This window comes from Chelonia mydas, chromosome 3 (genome assembly GCF_015237465.2).
Source record: "Chelonia mydas isolate rCheMyd1 chromosome 3, rCheMyd1.pri.v2, whole genome shotgun sequence".
Taxonomy (NCBI): Eukaryota; Metazoa; Chordata; order Testudines; family Cheloniidae; genus Chelonia; species Chelonia mydas.
In genome coordinates, this window is record NC_057851.1 from 77,783,063 (window position 1) to 77,799,658 (window position 16,596).

Here is a 16,596-nt window from a genome sequence, read left to right on the forward strand (position 1 = left end):
CCTTACATTGCCTATCATGCTTTGAATCAGCCAGCTGAGTAATTAGTCTCCTCTTGGATTCATTTCAAAAGTTTTGTATTTTTTATCTGGCTAAAATGATTCATTTTGAGATCAAATGAAATAATAAATACAAAAACAAATTACAACAGGTGTTGTCCCATGCAACAGTTATGCAAAATATAAATTACACATTTTTAACTGTAAAAATTTCATGCACTTGTAAGAAAGTATACAAAGGAAAGTCAGATGAATGATATCAAGGGTCTAATTGTTGGTTCCAAACTGCTGCCTTTGCACAGTTCTGGCAGCATAAAGCAGCAGTAGTGCTGACAACCATCTACCCAGGAATTCCCACAGTGTAGGGGGATTCCTTAGGTGGCATAGAGCCAGTGTAGCAGCTATATTTTATCCTCCCACTTCCCAGCTGTTGGTGTAATGGCATGACCCTGTGATTTGGCTATTCCCAGCTGCGGGAACAACCTCTTGGCAGCCAAGAGCAAGTTAGAACTCAGTGGTATCAAAGGTTTCAGAGTAGCAGCCGTGTTAGTCTGTATTCGCAAAAAGAAAAGGAGGACTTGTGGCACCTTAGAGACTAACAAATGTATTTGAGCATAAGCTTTCGTGCTGTTAGAGCTAACAGAATCAGCATGGACATATGAAAGTGAGGATCAGCATCAACCCATGAAACAGAGCCCACCTATGACAGTGATGGGCAAGACATAAGGCTACATAAAAGAGGTAGAGACTCACCACCATGACTCATCTTACCAATATCAAGGAAATCTGATTACTCCATAAAATGCCAAGGTTGTCTTGCTATCTCCTTCTGAACAGCCCTGCCTCCAAACTAAAGAGCAGTAATTAGGTGATATCATTATGGTCAAGAGATGGTTTCTTGAGCAAGGACCTAAACACTGCTCATTTAAGGGATACTGGCATCCTATCTTCCCTTGGAGAAGAATTACTGGATTTCCTCATGATGAGGTCATTAACATAATGCTTGATTTAATTCTTTAGAAGGTAGTTCCCCTGGGTTTCTCAGATTTATATCCACTAACTGGTTTCTCACAACTCTATTTCTCTTCCTTTATCACTGTCAAGTTGCTTCATTTCCTGTATCTCTGACAAATTAGTGAGAGGTTATGTGTTATTTTCTTAGAATATCTTGGATGTTCACTAAATCTTCAGCTTTCCTGGTGGTGGTGACATCAGTGAGGCGAGTCTCTGAGCCTTGACCTTAGAACTGCCGTACGTGGTCTTCTATAAGAACACAGTTCAGCTCCAGCCCCACCCGCCTTCCTTCCGAAGGTGATGTCCTGGCTTACATGGAAAGCGGATATCTTCCTTCTGGTCTTCTACCCTAAGCCCCATGAGACTAGTGAAGAGAGGTGCCTCTACACTTTGGACATAAAAAGGGCCCTGGCTTTCTACCCAGATCAGACAAAGCCTTTCCGTAAGTCAACTCAGCTTTTCATCCCTACAGCTGATAGGATGAAGGGCCTCCTGGTGACCACCCAGAGGATTTCTAACTGGATCACCTCTTGCATTCGAACAGGCTATGAGTTAGTGGGAGTCCCTCTGTTGCCAATCATCAGAGCCCACTCGACCAGAGCACAAGCATCTTTGGCAGCCTTCCTGGCACACTTCCCGATCCAGGATATCTGTTGAGCCACAACATGGTCCTCCATGCACACATTATGGGCCAGTATGCCATAACTCAGCAGGTCAGGGACAACGCTGGGTTTGGCAGAGCTGTGTTGCAGTCTACACATCCATGAACTCCTACCCACCTCCAAGGGGTACTGCTTGGGAGTCACCTAAGTTGAATGGACACGAGCAAGCACTCGAAGAAGAAAAGACAGTTACCTTTTTCCATAACTGGTGTTCTTCGAGATGTGTTGGTCATGTTCATTCCACAACCTGCCCTTCTTCCCCACTGTCGGAGTTTCCGGCAAGAAGGAACTGAGAGTGGGGGGAGCCGGTGGCCCCCTATATACGGTGGCATGTGCGCACCACTCCCGGGGGCGCCAGAGCCGGTCCCCTCTGGATACTGCTGAGGGAAAAACTTGTGGCATCGGTGCATGTGGTGAGCACACACACCAAAGTTGAGTGGACATGAGCAACACACCTTTTTCCATAACTGGTGTTCTTTGAGATAACTGTCTTTTCAGTATTCACAAACATTCAGTTATCAGTCTCTTTGAGACTGCCACCAGGGATGTTAAGTTGTGATGTTGGATTTTGTGTGTCAGATTCCTGGCCTGATTGGTAGTTATGAGTACAACAAGGTCTCCTGTCAATACAAGGCTCCCTGTTGCATTAATTGCATCCACCATGATTGTTACCCTTACTGCAGAAACGCCCAGTGTTTCCAGCACAGCTGCAGGTAGCTGGGGCATTGTTATATTTAATTCAAAGGTATTAAAATAGAAATGCATCCATTTGAGTGTCTTCACTTTATTATGCTGCTAATGAATTATAAAGTGTATATCAAAATAAATATTCTTGAAACTACTTCCTAATGAATCACTTAGACAGTGTGCCTATTCAGTTGTGTCATTGATTAATTATATTTTTTGCTTCCTTTCTGGAATACAAATGCTTTTTATTAAAGTAATCCAAAGACAGTAAGAAAGACTGACTCATTGTTATGGTCTTTCATTCAGCTGTGATTTGACAGAGTATCCCTTTCAGCATTTCTGGAGTATACTTGTAACCCTTCTGCCAGGCCGAGTTGATAGCAGCAGTACACAGGGGTTCCCTCTCATCAAAGCAAATGCAAAACTGGCTCGAGCCCCCACCCAGTGACCTGGGAAAATCTTACACACACCCCTGGACGTCTCAAAGAGGCGAGAGGGGAAGTATTGCAAGTACAGAGTCTGGGTGTAGCAGAGAATCTTTAACAACATGAGGTAAACGACATCAGCATTAAATTGGGAAAATACCACAACTAGGGCTCATCAACCAAACCATGAGCAAAGACCCACCCCAGCAATTTGGGCCATGTCCTTTCCCTCGGGTTCTTGAGTCCCACAACCCAAACATCTCGAGTCCAGCAATCCAAAAATCACCCAAAGTCCAAAAAGTCCAACAACCCAAAAGTCCAGCCCCAGAGTTCAAAAGTTCATCTACAGGAGTGTTACTCCCCAGTCTGGGTGAGAATGTGCACATGGTGGGTGGGGGAGAAGAGGTAAGGGGCACCTTACGTGATCTGAAGCTGACTGCCCTGCAGCTCCATGGGGCTTCACTCCGATTCGCTCCACAAGCTGCTTTGCTCCGCTCCACCAGCCGTCCCACAAACTGCTCCGCTCAGCGTCCCACAAGCAGCTCCCGCCATCCCACGAACTGCTCCACCAGCTGGTCCACGAATGGCTCCGCTCCGCTCTAGATCTTCAGGCTCCCCACTACTTAACACAGTGCTCAGTGATTTCAGCTCTTAGCAATTTTAGCCCTTTAGTGATTTCATCTTGTAGTAGTGGGAGCCTTAGTGCTGGTGTACCATAAGGCCAAAGTGAATTCAGCTCAGCACCTGTAGCTAGACTACTAATAGACCCAAAATTAGCTCTGATAGTCCACAATGGAGAAAGAGAGAAGTGCAATTGATATTTCAGGCCCTCATAAAGGGGCCCACACCACCAGGTATTAATACCTCTCTCCAGCCTCTCTCAATTCACAGTTTTGGAACCCATGTCCCTTGCCTAGCGAGTGCTACTTAGTTGATGGCGAGTCCCTCCATCATAACAAAAGGCCAAATACAGTTCCACTGTCCTTGATTCCCATAATCAGGGTAATAACAATTTATTCTTCCTGCCCCAATAACAGAGACACTGGGGATCCCACAGCAGCCAAAGTGACCATTTGGGCAGCTATGGGCTCATTCTAGGCGGGGTGGGTGTGCCTATGCAAATGAGATCAGCCCCTGAAGTTCTTTTCCACAACTTGCCACACCTCACCACCAGATGTCAGGGTGGAGCTCATCCTGACTCTGCTTACATCCTTGAATGGCTGCAAGTGGCTATGATACAAATGAAAGCTGATGTTACCTTAAGTACAACTAGATGGAAGATATTCTGTTCATCCAGTTTCAGATTTATCATAGCACAGTCATTAAATACTAATATTATCTGGAGCATGGTGATAAATGTACAGCAAGCCATGCCAGCCACAGGCAGTATCACAGGGGATCCTTTTTACTAGATTCTGGTGCAGGTAGGTGAATTATTCCAGAATATTAAATGTGTCATTAGTTCTGAGCTTCAAGATATAGCTTTAAAAGTGGTCAACATCACATTAAAATAATAATTGCCAGTTTCAGTGGTTACAATTTAGTGATTATGAAGTTCAGCGACTGCCAGTGTTACAAGGCATCATCACCTCCAATCTTTCTATAGATGACACCATTTTTTGCAAGTCTCAATGGCAATCATTTATTTACACAATGGGATTCAGAGCATTCTTGGAAAGGCAGAAGAGGTGACGAAAGGCCATAAAGCAAGGAGAATGCTATTGGCCAGGATTTAAAGAAGTGGCCAATAATTTTAGGTGCCTCAAGTTTCAGGAATCCAACCTCAGACACCTTAGAGGGGCCTGATTTTCAGAAAGTGCTGAGCACCAACCCATTTTTTGGCAGCAAGAAAAGCAGTTTGGGGCTTAAGTTAATGCAGGTATTTAAAGTTTCATGGTCCCCATTGTTTTGTTGATTTTAGAGCGTCCTTCAGACTCAAAGAAAGGATCATCTTCAGAGCAAATGACCGTCGTTACCGTGTGCCTTCTAAGACCCTTTTAAATTTTTAAAAAGTTGTTCCTTACCTGCTGAGAAACACTCAGATGATTAGTTTAGTATATTCCAGTTCGCAAAGCCATGTAGAGGATCAATTTAAAGCAGCAGAAAAAGATGAGCAGTTATAGAAGAGTAGAGAGAGCTGTAACATTCCAGCTATCTTAATGCCACTTCCTTAAAGAGTGTAGGATTTAGTGAAAGTGGATGCAGTATGTTTTAAAATAAAAAATAAAACGTACACGATAGCACTAGTTTCCACCGTGAAGCACAGCCAGCACCAATCTCTTTTATATACTTCCTTTATTAAAAAAGTACATTATAATGAATGTTCAGGTGAAAGGAATATGAAGAGGCATCCTGTCTGAAGAGTGAGATATGGCAAAAACAATAACAAAAATATAGTAATGATTGTTTCATGAGCATTAACATCTATGAGTGTTTTAGCAAACAATGGAAAGAAGACAAATTTCCCCCTGAAGTCAATGGGAGTTTTGGATGACAAAAAGAATTCACAGAGGGCTTGATTCAAAGCCCACTGAAATCAATGGGAGTCTCTTTCCCTTGAAATTTGACTTTTTCACGGAAAAGAGAAGACAACACCTGGGGAGTGGGAGAGGAAAGGAACATTTATAGACAAGGACATTTCCTTTGCCTAGAATTGTGGTCTCTTTCTGAGCCATATCTGACCACCTTCACACAGGTGCATCTTCTCCTGAATTTAATCCGCAATGCATCTCTATGTGGCCCAATTCAGAGTCCATGGAAGTCAATGGACAGACTCCCATTGACTTCACTTGACTTTAGATCAGGCCCTACTTGAAGGACGAATTAGGGTTGCTGTTACCACTACTAGTACCTGAAAATATATTTGTCTGCGAACTTTTCTCCTCACAGTTCACTTCTTATTTTATAGACGAGGTAGGTGGGTAATTTGTCTCAACCTGCAAAGGAGTCCTTTACATACAAGGTTATAACAGTGACTAATCTTCAGTTCATATTTGATTTGTGAATGAATGCTGGCAATTTGCTGGTACTCGCATTCAAGTAAGTATAGAGTACAAAAGATATTCTTTGTTCTTAGCTAGTGAACTGTGTGTTTGGGGTAGTGTTGCACTGGCTGCTATTTTACCTCTGAAATGCCACTTTGTGGCTTCCCTAGAAATTAGGCATCAGAGTGCACCCCATTTCTGAAAATTGCGGAAGGGATTCTCTCCAACTTCCAGATGCCCTCTATCCTACTGCCTCCTGCAACCTAACTCTTTCTGCCCCTACTTGGTACTTGGATTCACCAACTTGCTGATTTCCACTTCATTGTGTTACTCATTATTGCAAATGCCTCTGATGAACAAATGTCTCAGAACAGCATGTACATAAGCAGCTTCTCTAGTACCAATAAAACAGCCAATTAGCAATGATGGGGGTGGGAGGGGAAAAAAAATCAATAGACTAAGCCATAATGATGTTTATATAAAGAATCAGCTGACCAGGATAATGGATTCTTGATGTCCCAGATACCTTAGATATGTTGTGATAATTGGGCCTACCAATTTACCGTTTGTGAATTCAACTGTAAAAAGTGAGTGTAAATACATAAGATGTCACAATAACCTACAACAACAAATGTTGATGGGAAAAGGACTGAAAGGGACACAAAGACTGAATTAGTCCAAGCAAAAAGGCCAGCTGATCTAACTCAAGAGCTGTGTTAAGATCACACCTGGTAAACGAGAAAAGCGTGGAACCAGAAATCAGTGAACTAAAATTGGTGTGTCAGAAATGAAGTCCAAACAGGTGGACAAAATAATGAGATGGGCTATTCCACCCATTATTCCCTTTGTGGGCCTTTAAAGAAAGACTCTGGGGAGAAATATGGACCAGTGGAGTGAGCTTCACTTTCCTGGCTGCCACCCCCACCATCTCCTGGGATGCAAGGCCTTCATCGTCCTGATTCTGAGACATGTCCTGACCAGAATGGGCCAGAGAGAGTGATCCAGATGACCTCCACCTCCACCGGCCCCAGCTAAATCATCACCATCTAGGATGAAACAGGATCAGACTTAAACAGCAGCAGCAGCAGCAACAGCTTTAACTCATTTTAACTAACTTTCTCTTTTCCCCAAAAGGACAGTTATCTTTGATGTCATCTACAGCTGTCACACAGGAGGTTTTCCTTCCAAAAATTCCCTCCAGCTAAATGGAAAGGAACAAGAGATGTTGTTAAAATGCAGGCCTTATTTATTACCTGGCATTTCAAATGCTTTAACTGTTTTTCCTTCTTTTCTTTATCTTTTTTTTAAAAAGTTACAATTGATTTGTAATGGTATGTTTGCCATGGTTCTAAGCTGGCTGAGGTCTCTGTATACTGAACCCAGACTTTGTTTAACACTGTTTAATTTTGGACACTGCATCATGTTAACACCTTTGCCCCATTTATTCCATCTAAATTAATACAACAGGTTATATATACGCATACCAATGCTTAGAGAGAGATGAACAATGAACTATACCAAAGATTACTGGGACATCAAGAATATCAGTTATCTTGCCTGGTTCATTCTTTTTGACAAGTTAATTCATGTTAACATACTTCTTTTCTTTGTTCTGGGATTGACAAGGAGATTATCTTTCAGCAGAGCTGATTTCCTCCCCCCCACACACACATTTAGTTGCTTACTTAAGAAAAAAAGAAAGCTGAAATACTACTTTTAGGAACATTTTTCTGAGTTTGCTACATTGATTTATAGACTCAAAGATGTTTTTACTGCTAGTCTTTTCTGGCATGAACGTTGTCATTTGTGGCACACATTTTGGCTAAAAACATTCACAGATAAAATATCAGGGGCCAGATTCCAATGTCAGTTACATAGGTTTAACTACAGAGCAAATGGAGTTACACTGGACTTACACTGATATAACAGCCGAAGCTAGATTGAGGTATTTAGAAATTAACAAACTAAATTTTATTTGTAAGGTTGTAAAATAGTTGGCCAACTGCATGTCTGTACAGGGTCTAGCACAATGAGACCCTGATCTTTGATTAGGGCAGTGGTTCCCAGACTTGTTCCTCCGCTGTGCAGGGAAAGCCCCTGGCGGGCTGGGCCAGTTTGTTTACCTGCCGCTTCCGCAGGTTCGGCCGATCGCAGCTCCCAGTGGCTGCGGTTCACTGCTCCAGGCCAATGGGAGTTCCTGGAAGCGGTGGCCAGTATGTCCCTCGGCTCGCGCCTCTTCCAGCGGCTCCCATTGGCCTGGAGCAGCGAACCGCGGCCACTGGGAGCCGCGATCGGCCGAACCTGCCGACGCGGCAGGTAAACAAACCGGCCCGGCCCTTTCCCGGCACAAGCAGTGGAACAAGTTTGGGAACCACTGGATTAGGGCATGTAGATGCTACTGCAATACAAATAACAAACAAGAAACTTGCAACAAGGCAGGGCTTCTCCCCAGCTTGCTAAGGGACTCGTTGCCACACCCACATTCTCTTTAGTTAGTTTTATTTTTCAAACATACGCAACAAAACAAATGAAAACAGTTCTTCAGCTCACCCTGGTCTACAATCCCCAGGGTATGTTTCCCCTTTACCTTTCAGGGTCTGATGCCTCACCTCGCTTCTCCTCCCCTCTCCCCCAAGGGAACTCTGGCAGTCCTCCTGTTTCCTAGCTTTGACTCACCAAGGTCAGCTTCCCCTTCCTCAAGCGCCCTCTTTTAAAGCCTCATCTGGGTCAGTTGATGTGGCATAGGCATGCTGGCCCTGCTCCCTCTTAAATGGCCAGTGTCACTTTGTGACAGCACTGTTGAAAAATCACTGCTTTTGAGTGAATTGTATTAACAGAAAATTATAATCAGTATATCCAAACATGATTTAGGTGCTCAGGTACCATAGTGATAGACACAATATAAGAACCAGAACAGAAGAGAATATCTTATATTAAAATTCTTCCCAATTTATATGCTAAGTATTAGATGCCTCTTTGAAGTTAATAAAGTTACACCAGGAATGAATTTGGAGCCATATGTTTTAAACAAGTAACATACAGTCTCGTACTATGCATAGTATTCTATTTTGGGGTTACTATCTTCAGTGGATACAAAATATTGCACAGGAACATAAATTATGTTTTAAGATTACATATTCTAAGACAGAGAATGGTTTTAAGAATAAAGAAATAATAGTGAAGAAAATGGACAACTTTATCCCTGTGGAGTAACACTATGTCTCAGTCTGCTGCCATAACGTAAATCCTGCTCACATTCAGTGGAAGAAGTTAGAAGCCAGCCAAAATCCAGAAATCCACTTCTGGCTGAGGCAGATTAAATGTGCTGATTCTAAGGGGATTTTTTTGTTCACCAACAAAGATGAAAACAAGAGAGGTACTGGGCTTGATTCACCTCTGTGTTACACTGGTTTAAAGCCAACCCAATGAAATCAGAGTTACAATGGCATCATACCACCAATGTCATGGATGGAGAACCTGATCAGTTCCTATGTTTTTCATTGTAAGGGAATGTTATAATAACCTGGGAAGTTGAGTCCTTAATTGCCACTGACTTCAGTGGCAAAGGAAGACACAGGATATCATAGGATCAGGCTTGAATAATGTGGAAAATCACATCAGACTGCAAATTGTTCATGAAAGAAAAAGAACACAAGAACTAAATACCGTTTGGAGTTGTTAGTTACATGCTGTGATATTATGCATGGGATCACAGAGAAAGCTCTGTGGAGGGGACCCTTCAGAAGACTTGTTTACACTAAGAACACTTGATTAAAATTTTCCCCCCGTCCGTTGTTAACAACAGTGCAGCTGCAGTGGTGTTAGCAACCTTAAGATCGGCATAAAGACAAGACTCCTGTGGTCACGGCCTTTTTTAAACGCCACACTGATTAGCTCCTAGATCTTGTCAAGATTCCCCACCATTGCTAACATCAGTAAACCTGCTGAGACTACAGTACTGTCTGCAATACGAAAAGGCATCATGTTAACTAACATTTTAATGTGATGTGAAAATGGGTTATTCTTGTTTCAAAATGTGTCCATTGGACATGGCCCTACCAAATTCACGGCTGTGAAAAAAAGACATCACAGACTGTGAAATCTGGTCTTTTGTGTACTTTTACTCTATACTATACAGATTTCACAGGGGAAACCAGCATTTCTGAAAGTGGGGGTCCCAACCCAAAAGGGGTTTCGGGGGGGTCACAAGACTATTGTCGGGGGGAAGCGGATTGCTACCTTTACTTCTGTGCTGCCTTCAGAGCTGGGTGGCTGGAGAGAGGCAGATGATGGCTGGGAGCCCAGCTCTGCAGGCAGCACCGCACACCAGCAGCAGCGCAGAAGTAAGGGAGGCAATACCATACCATGTCACCCTTACTTCTGCACTGCTGCTGGCAGTGGCGCTGCCTTCAGAGCTGGGCTCCCAGCCAGGAGCCGCAGAGCTTCCTGCAGCTGGAGGAGGTTCCTGGAGGTGGGTCTGACCTGGCCCCAGGAGCAGCCCCTGCAGGGCTCCCGTCCCTCACCAGCAGCTGGAGTCTGGTGTATGGTAGGAGCCCTTGGCCAGGGCGCCCCAAGCCCTGCCCCTCCCTGGATCTGGCGCTCTGGAGTTAAAGGGGCCTTTGGCTGGCTGTGTGTATGAGGGGTGATCAAAGATTCCCCCCCCCCAACCATGGCACCCTGGGCGGTCACCCACATCTCCCACCCATAATGCCAACCCCCCCCCAAAAGTAAGGACTCCCCCATACCCATGCCACCTTCCCTTCTGCACTGCTGCTGCTGGTGTTGCTGCCTTCAGAGCTGGGCACCCAGCCAGCAGCTGCTGCTCTCCAGCTGCCCAGCTTTGAAGGCAGCACCTCCCCCAGGAACAGCGCAGAAGTAAGGGTGGCAATACCCCATTCTCCCCTATAATAGCTTTTTGACCCCTTCATTCCTGCCTTTTGGGTTGGGACCCTCATGATTACAACACCGTGAAATTTCAGATTTAAGTATCTGAAACTGAAATTTAAGATTTTTAAAATTCTATGACTGTGAAATTGCCCAAAATCAACTGTGAATTTGGTAAGGTCCTAGTCATGGTTAACTGTAGGAACAACCTAGGGTTAACCATGATTTGCCCCTACATGCTGTTGCACGTAAACACTATGCTAGTTAAAACATGTTAACATCTTTTAACCAAGTACATTTTCCTACTGCACATATTTCTTTGGTTAGACCAGATTTACTGGTGTTACCAATAGTGGGAAATTTTTATAAAGCTTCCCTAGTATAGACCAGGCTATTGAGTCTCCTGGGCTCTCTGTCCTTCTCCCGATGGTTTTTCTAAAGAAAGGTACAAAATAGCTCATTGTCTCTAAAAGCTGATGTGCACTATTCCTTATTCATATTCCACACAATTAAAGCTATACCATTCTCTTTCTGACATAGGGGGTTGCCATGAAAGTGTGATATCACAAAGAGGATATAAACTTCCAGATTATGACAAGTAACAGCAGATGAACTCTTAAAGCAAAATATCCTATTCCCTTTAAAGTGTCCATAAGTACGAAAAAAATAAAAAGAAATTATGAAAATATGGAACAAGCAGCATATGCAGAATGGTCTATAAATAGACTTGCTTCATAAGACAGCAGATGCCCTTTACAATAATTATTAAATAGAACTGTCATTACTTCTGCAAGTTCAATCTGTCAGAAAACTAAAGCAAGGGGTCTCCTCTAAGTACTTGTAGGTGTTTGGTTTAATTATATTTGATCATAACCTGAATGAAACAAAATGTGCATGTGATTGGGGGCGTGAGTGCAAGAGAATTTTAAACGAGATCTAGCATGAAACATGTGTTACCGCTGCACCTAAAGAAAAATATCTTGGCATGCTGATGTTTGTGAAAAAGATGAATGCAGAAACCATTTATGAGTTCAAAGATAACTACAGAGAGATTCCATGGAAAGACTGCCAAGAGAATTTATTTTGAATGTCTTAATTCACAAATGCTCTGAATCAAAAAGTGGGTTAAAAAATATAGGCTCCAGAAACAAAGGGAAGCTTCTCAAGAGCTTAATTACTCTCCAGATCTGCAAAGTAACTCTGAAGCCACCATCAATTCCACACTTACGTTCAGTGCTAACCAAAGAGCTTTGCATAATAAAGCCTCTGCTACTAGAGATTTTTTTTTAATCAATTTGGCATATAGGCTCCTTCATTATAATCCAAGGACATGAAACATTTGAGATGAATGAAATGCCATGATATAATCAGAACCGTGTTTTTATTTATTGTTGCAGGACAGATTTTCTTTCGGAAATTGAAGGATCTCTCAGGCTAATGTTTAGATTCTATACATAGGCACAGCAACAGTGTAGTGTTAAAGCATACTTAATTATATGAATATTGGGTTAGCTCCAGCAATCATGCATGCTAAGCAGCAGACCTATAGCAGAGAATAACCTCCAAATTCCTCATCCAGTGCAGTCAATGCCCCAATAAACCCTATGTGGGTGAAACAAGACAATCACTGCTATGCTTTCCAATCAACTCGCACAGGAATATGATCAGAGACAAAAAAACACCCTATCACCTGTGGGCGAACACTCTTCTCAAAAAGAAAAAGGTGTACTTGTGGCGCCTTTGCTCAAATAAATTGGTTAGTCTCTAAGGTCCTAAAGCCACAAGTCCTCCTTTTCTTTTTGCAAATACAGACTAACACAGCTGCTACTCTGAAACTCTTCTCAAAGTCATCACTCTATACCTGACCTATCAATCCTCATCCTCAAAGGAAACCTGAACAACACTTTCAAAAGATGAGCTTGGTAGCTTAAATTAATTTCTCCGCTAGACACTAAAAAAAAACATGGTCTTAGTAAAGACACTAGATTTATGGCTTATACAACAATCTAAGGCTATGTCTACACATACAGCCCTGCACCGATGCAGCTGTCCCGCTGCAGTGCGTCTGGTGAAGATGCCCTATGCCCAGCTCTCTTTTGTCAGCATAATAAAACCATCTCTGCGAGTGGTGGTAGCTCTCCCGCTGACACAGTGCTGTCCACATCGGCGCGTATGTCGGTGTAACTTATGTCGCTTAGGGGGGTGGCTTACGCACACCCCTGAGCAACATAAATTATGCCAACATAAGCTATAGTGTAGACATAGCCTAACTCACTAACACCCCTTTTTGTCCTGTGACTACAGGGGTGTTAACAGGCCACTTCATCTTGAAGGGTCCCTTAGAATATGTGCTAACTACTTGTGGTAAAGTATCTGCTTGAACTTATACTTGGCTGTGACACTCTGGGTATGTCTACAGTAAGGAATTAGGTCGAATTTATACAAGTCGATTTTTTTAGGAAGCGATTTTATACAGTTGATTGTGTGTGTCCCCACTAAGCACATTAAGTTGGTGGAGTGCATCCACAGTACCGTGGTTAGTGTTGACTTTTGGAGCATTGCACTGTGGGTAGCTATCCCACAGTTCCCGCAGACTCCAGCGCCCATTGGAATTCTGGACTAAACGCCCAATGCCTGGTGGGGCAAAAACATTGTCGTGGGTGGTTTTGGGTATATGTCGTCAGTCGCCCCTCCCTCCGTGAAAGCAATGGCAGACAATCGTTTCACGCTGTTTTTTCCGAGCGGATGCCATACTGCTTTCAGCAGACGGTGCAGCAGGACTGCTAACCATCATCATCAAACCACCGCTTCTGCTGCAACTCTGCTCTTCTGGTGCCATGAATCCACCTCGCAGGTCCTCTATATGACCGTCGTCATCCACTGCTTCCACTGCAACTCTGCTCTCCTGCTCTTCACTCGCCAGACAATGGCAAGCGTGCAGCCTGCTCAGCTCAGCTTACCGCCACCGCCACTGTTGTGTCCTGGTGCTGCTGGCAGCAGACGGTGCTTTGAGAGAAGCAAAACTGGTAATCCAACAACCGCTTCCACTGCAACTCTGCTCTCCTGCTCTTGTCTCGATAGCAAATTTCTCCATGTTGTCTCTCATGGGCTTCCGCTTCCGCTGCAACCCTGCTCTCCTGAATCCACCTCGCGGGTCCTCTCATTGTTCTCTATAAATATCTACTCTCGTGGCATCCATCATCAGCCACTGCTTCCGCTGCAACTCTGCGCTCCTGCAGACAATATACCACGGCAAGCATGGAGCCCGCTCAGATCGCTGCAGCAGTTATGAGCATTGTAAACACCTCACGCATTATCCTGCAGTATGTTCAGAACCAGAACCTGCAAAGGCAGGCGAGGAGGCGATGGCAACGCGGTGACGAGAGTGATGAGAACATGAACAGACTTCTCTCAAAGCACGGGCCCTGGCAATGTGGGCATCATGGTGCTAATGGGGCAGGTTCATGCCGTGGAACGCCGATTCTGGGCCCGGGAAACAAGCACAGACTGGTGGGACTGCAGGTCTGGGATGATTCCCAGTGGCTGCGAAACTTTCTCATGCGTAAGGGCACTTTCATGGAACTTTGTGACTTGCTTTCCCCTGCCCTGAAGCGCAAGAATACCAAGATGAAAGCAGCCCCTCACAGTTCACAAGCGAGTGGCGATAGCCCTCTGGAAGCTTGCAATGTCAGATAGTTACCGGTCAGTCGGGAATCATTTTGGAGTGGGCAAATCTACCGTGGGGGGCTGCTGTGATCCAAGTAGCCAGTGCAATCACTGAGCTGCTGCTATCAAGGGTAGTGAGTCTGGGAAATGTGCAGGTCATAGTGATTGGCTTTGCTGCAATAGGATTCCCTAACTGCGGTGGGGCGATACACGGAACGCATATCCTTATCCCTGTCTTGGGACTGGACTACCTTGGCAACCAGTACATAAACCAAAAGGGGTACTTTTCAATGGCGTTGCAAGCACTGGTGGATCACAAGGGACGTTTAACCAACATCAACATGGGCTGGCCGGGAAAGGTACTCGCATCTTCAGGAACTCTGGTCTGTCTGAACAGCTGCAGCAAGGGACTTACTTTCCAGACCAGAAAATAACCTTTGGGGATGTTGAAATGCCTACAGTTATCCTTGGGGACCCAGCCTACCCCTTAATGCCATGGCTCATGAAGCCATACACAGGCACCCTGGACAGTAGTCAGGAGTTGTTCAACTATAGGCTGAGCAAGTGCAGAATGGTGGTAGAATGTGCATTTGGATGTTTAAAAGCCCGCTGGCGCAGTTTACTGACTCGGTTAGACCTCAGCAAAACCAATATTCCCATTGTTATTACTACTTACTGTGTGCTCCACAATATCTGTGAGAGTAAAGGGGAGATGTTTATGGTGGGGTGGGAGGTTGAGGCAAATCACCTGGCCGCTGAATACGCGCAGCCATACACCAGGGTGATTAGAAGAGCACTGCAGGGTGCGCTGCACATCATAGAAGCTTTGAAAACCAGTTTCATGACTGGCCAGGCTACGGTGTGACTTGTCTGTTTCTCCTTGATGAAAACCCGCCCCCTTGGTTCACTCTACTTCCCTGTAAGCCAACTGACCTCCTCCCTTCGATCACTGCTTGCAGAGGTGATAAAGTCATTGTTGTTTCAAATTCATGCATTCTTTATTAATTCATCACACAAATAGGGGGATAACTGCCAAGGTAGCCTGTGAGGGGTGGGGGAGGAGGAAAGCACCAGGTGGGGTGGTGGAGGAGGGGAGGACAAGGCCACATTGCATTTCAAAACTTATTGAATGCCAGCCTTCTGTTGTTTGGGCAGTCCTCTGGGGTGGAGGTGTTGGGTGCCTGGAGTGCTCCCTTCCCCCCACCCCACATTCTTGGGCTTCTGGGTTGGGAAGCTATGGAACTTGGGGAGGAGCGGGTGGTTACACAGGGGCTGCAGCGGCGGTCTGTGTTCCTGCTGCCTTTCCTGCAGCTCAACCATACGCCGGAGCATATCAGTTTGATCCTCCAGTAGCCTCAGCACTGCATCCTGCTTCCTCTCATCATGCTGCCGCCTCCTGTCCTCATGTTCATTTTGTGCTTTCCTGGACTCTGACATTGCTTGCCTCCACACATTTTGCTGAGCTCTTTCAGTGTGGGAGGACTGCATGAGCTCAGGGAACATTTCATCGCGAGTGCGTTTTTTTCGCCTTCTTATCTGTGCTAGCCTCTGGGATGGAGATGACAGGGGAAGCGCTGAAACATTTGCAGCTATGGGAGGAAAAAAAGGGAGAGTAGGATTTAAAAAGACACATTTTAGAGAACAATGGGTAGACTCTTTCATGGTGAACCAAGCTGTTAACATTACATAGTACATGTGCTTTCGGTACAAGGTCTCATTTTGCCTCCTTTATTGGGGCCTGCCAGTTTGGTGTGAGAGATCACACATGCAGGGCCAGGCAACAGAATTCGGCTTGCAGGCGGCCATGGTAAGCCACAGTCTTTTGGCTTCTTTAACCTTCATAACATGGGAATGGTTTCAAACAGCAGCGCCCTCATTTCCCATACCAAGCACCCGTTGGGTTGGCCATTTAAAAGGAGGGGCTGCAGTTTTCAGGTTAACGTGCAGCACAAACCCAACTAAACCCGCTCCCAAACCCAATTCTCTGGGATGATCGCTTCACCCCTCCCCCCCACCACGTGGCTAAAAGCGGGGATGATTTCTTTTCAGCCACAGGCAAACAGCTCAGCAGGAACAGCCACCTCTGAATGTCCCCTTAATAAAATTCCCCTATTTCAACCAGGTGACCAGGAATGATATCGCTCTCCTGAGGCTAACGCAGAGAGATAAAGAACGGATGTTGCTTGAATGCCAGCAAACACCAGGACCATATGCTGCCATGCTTTGTTATGCAATGATTCCAGACTATGTGCTACTGGCTTGGTGTGGTAAAAGTGT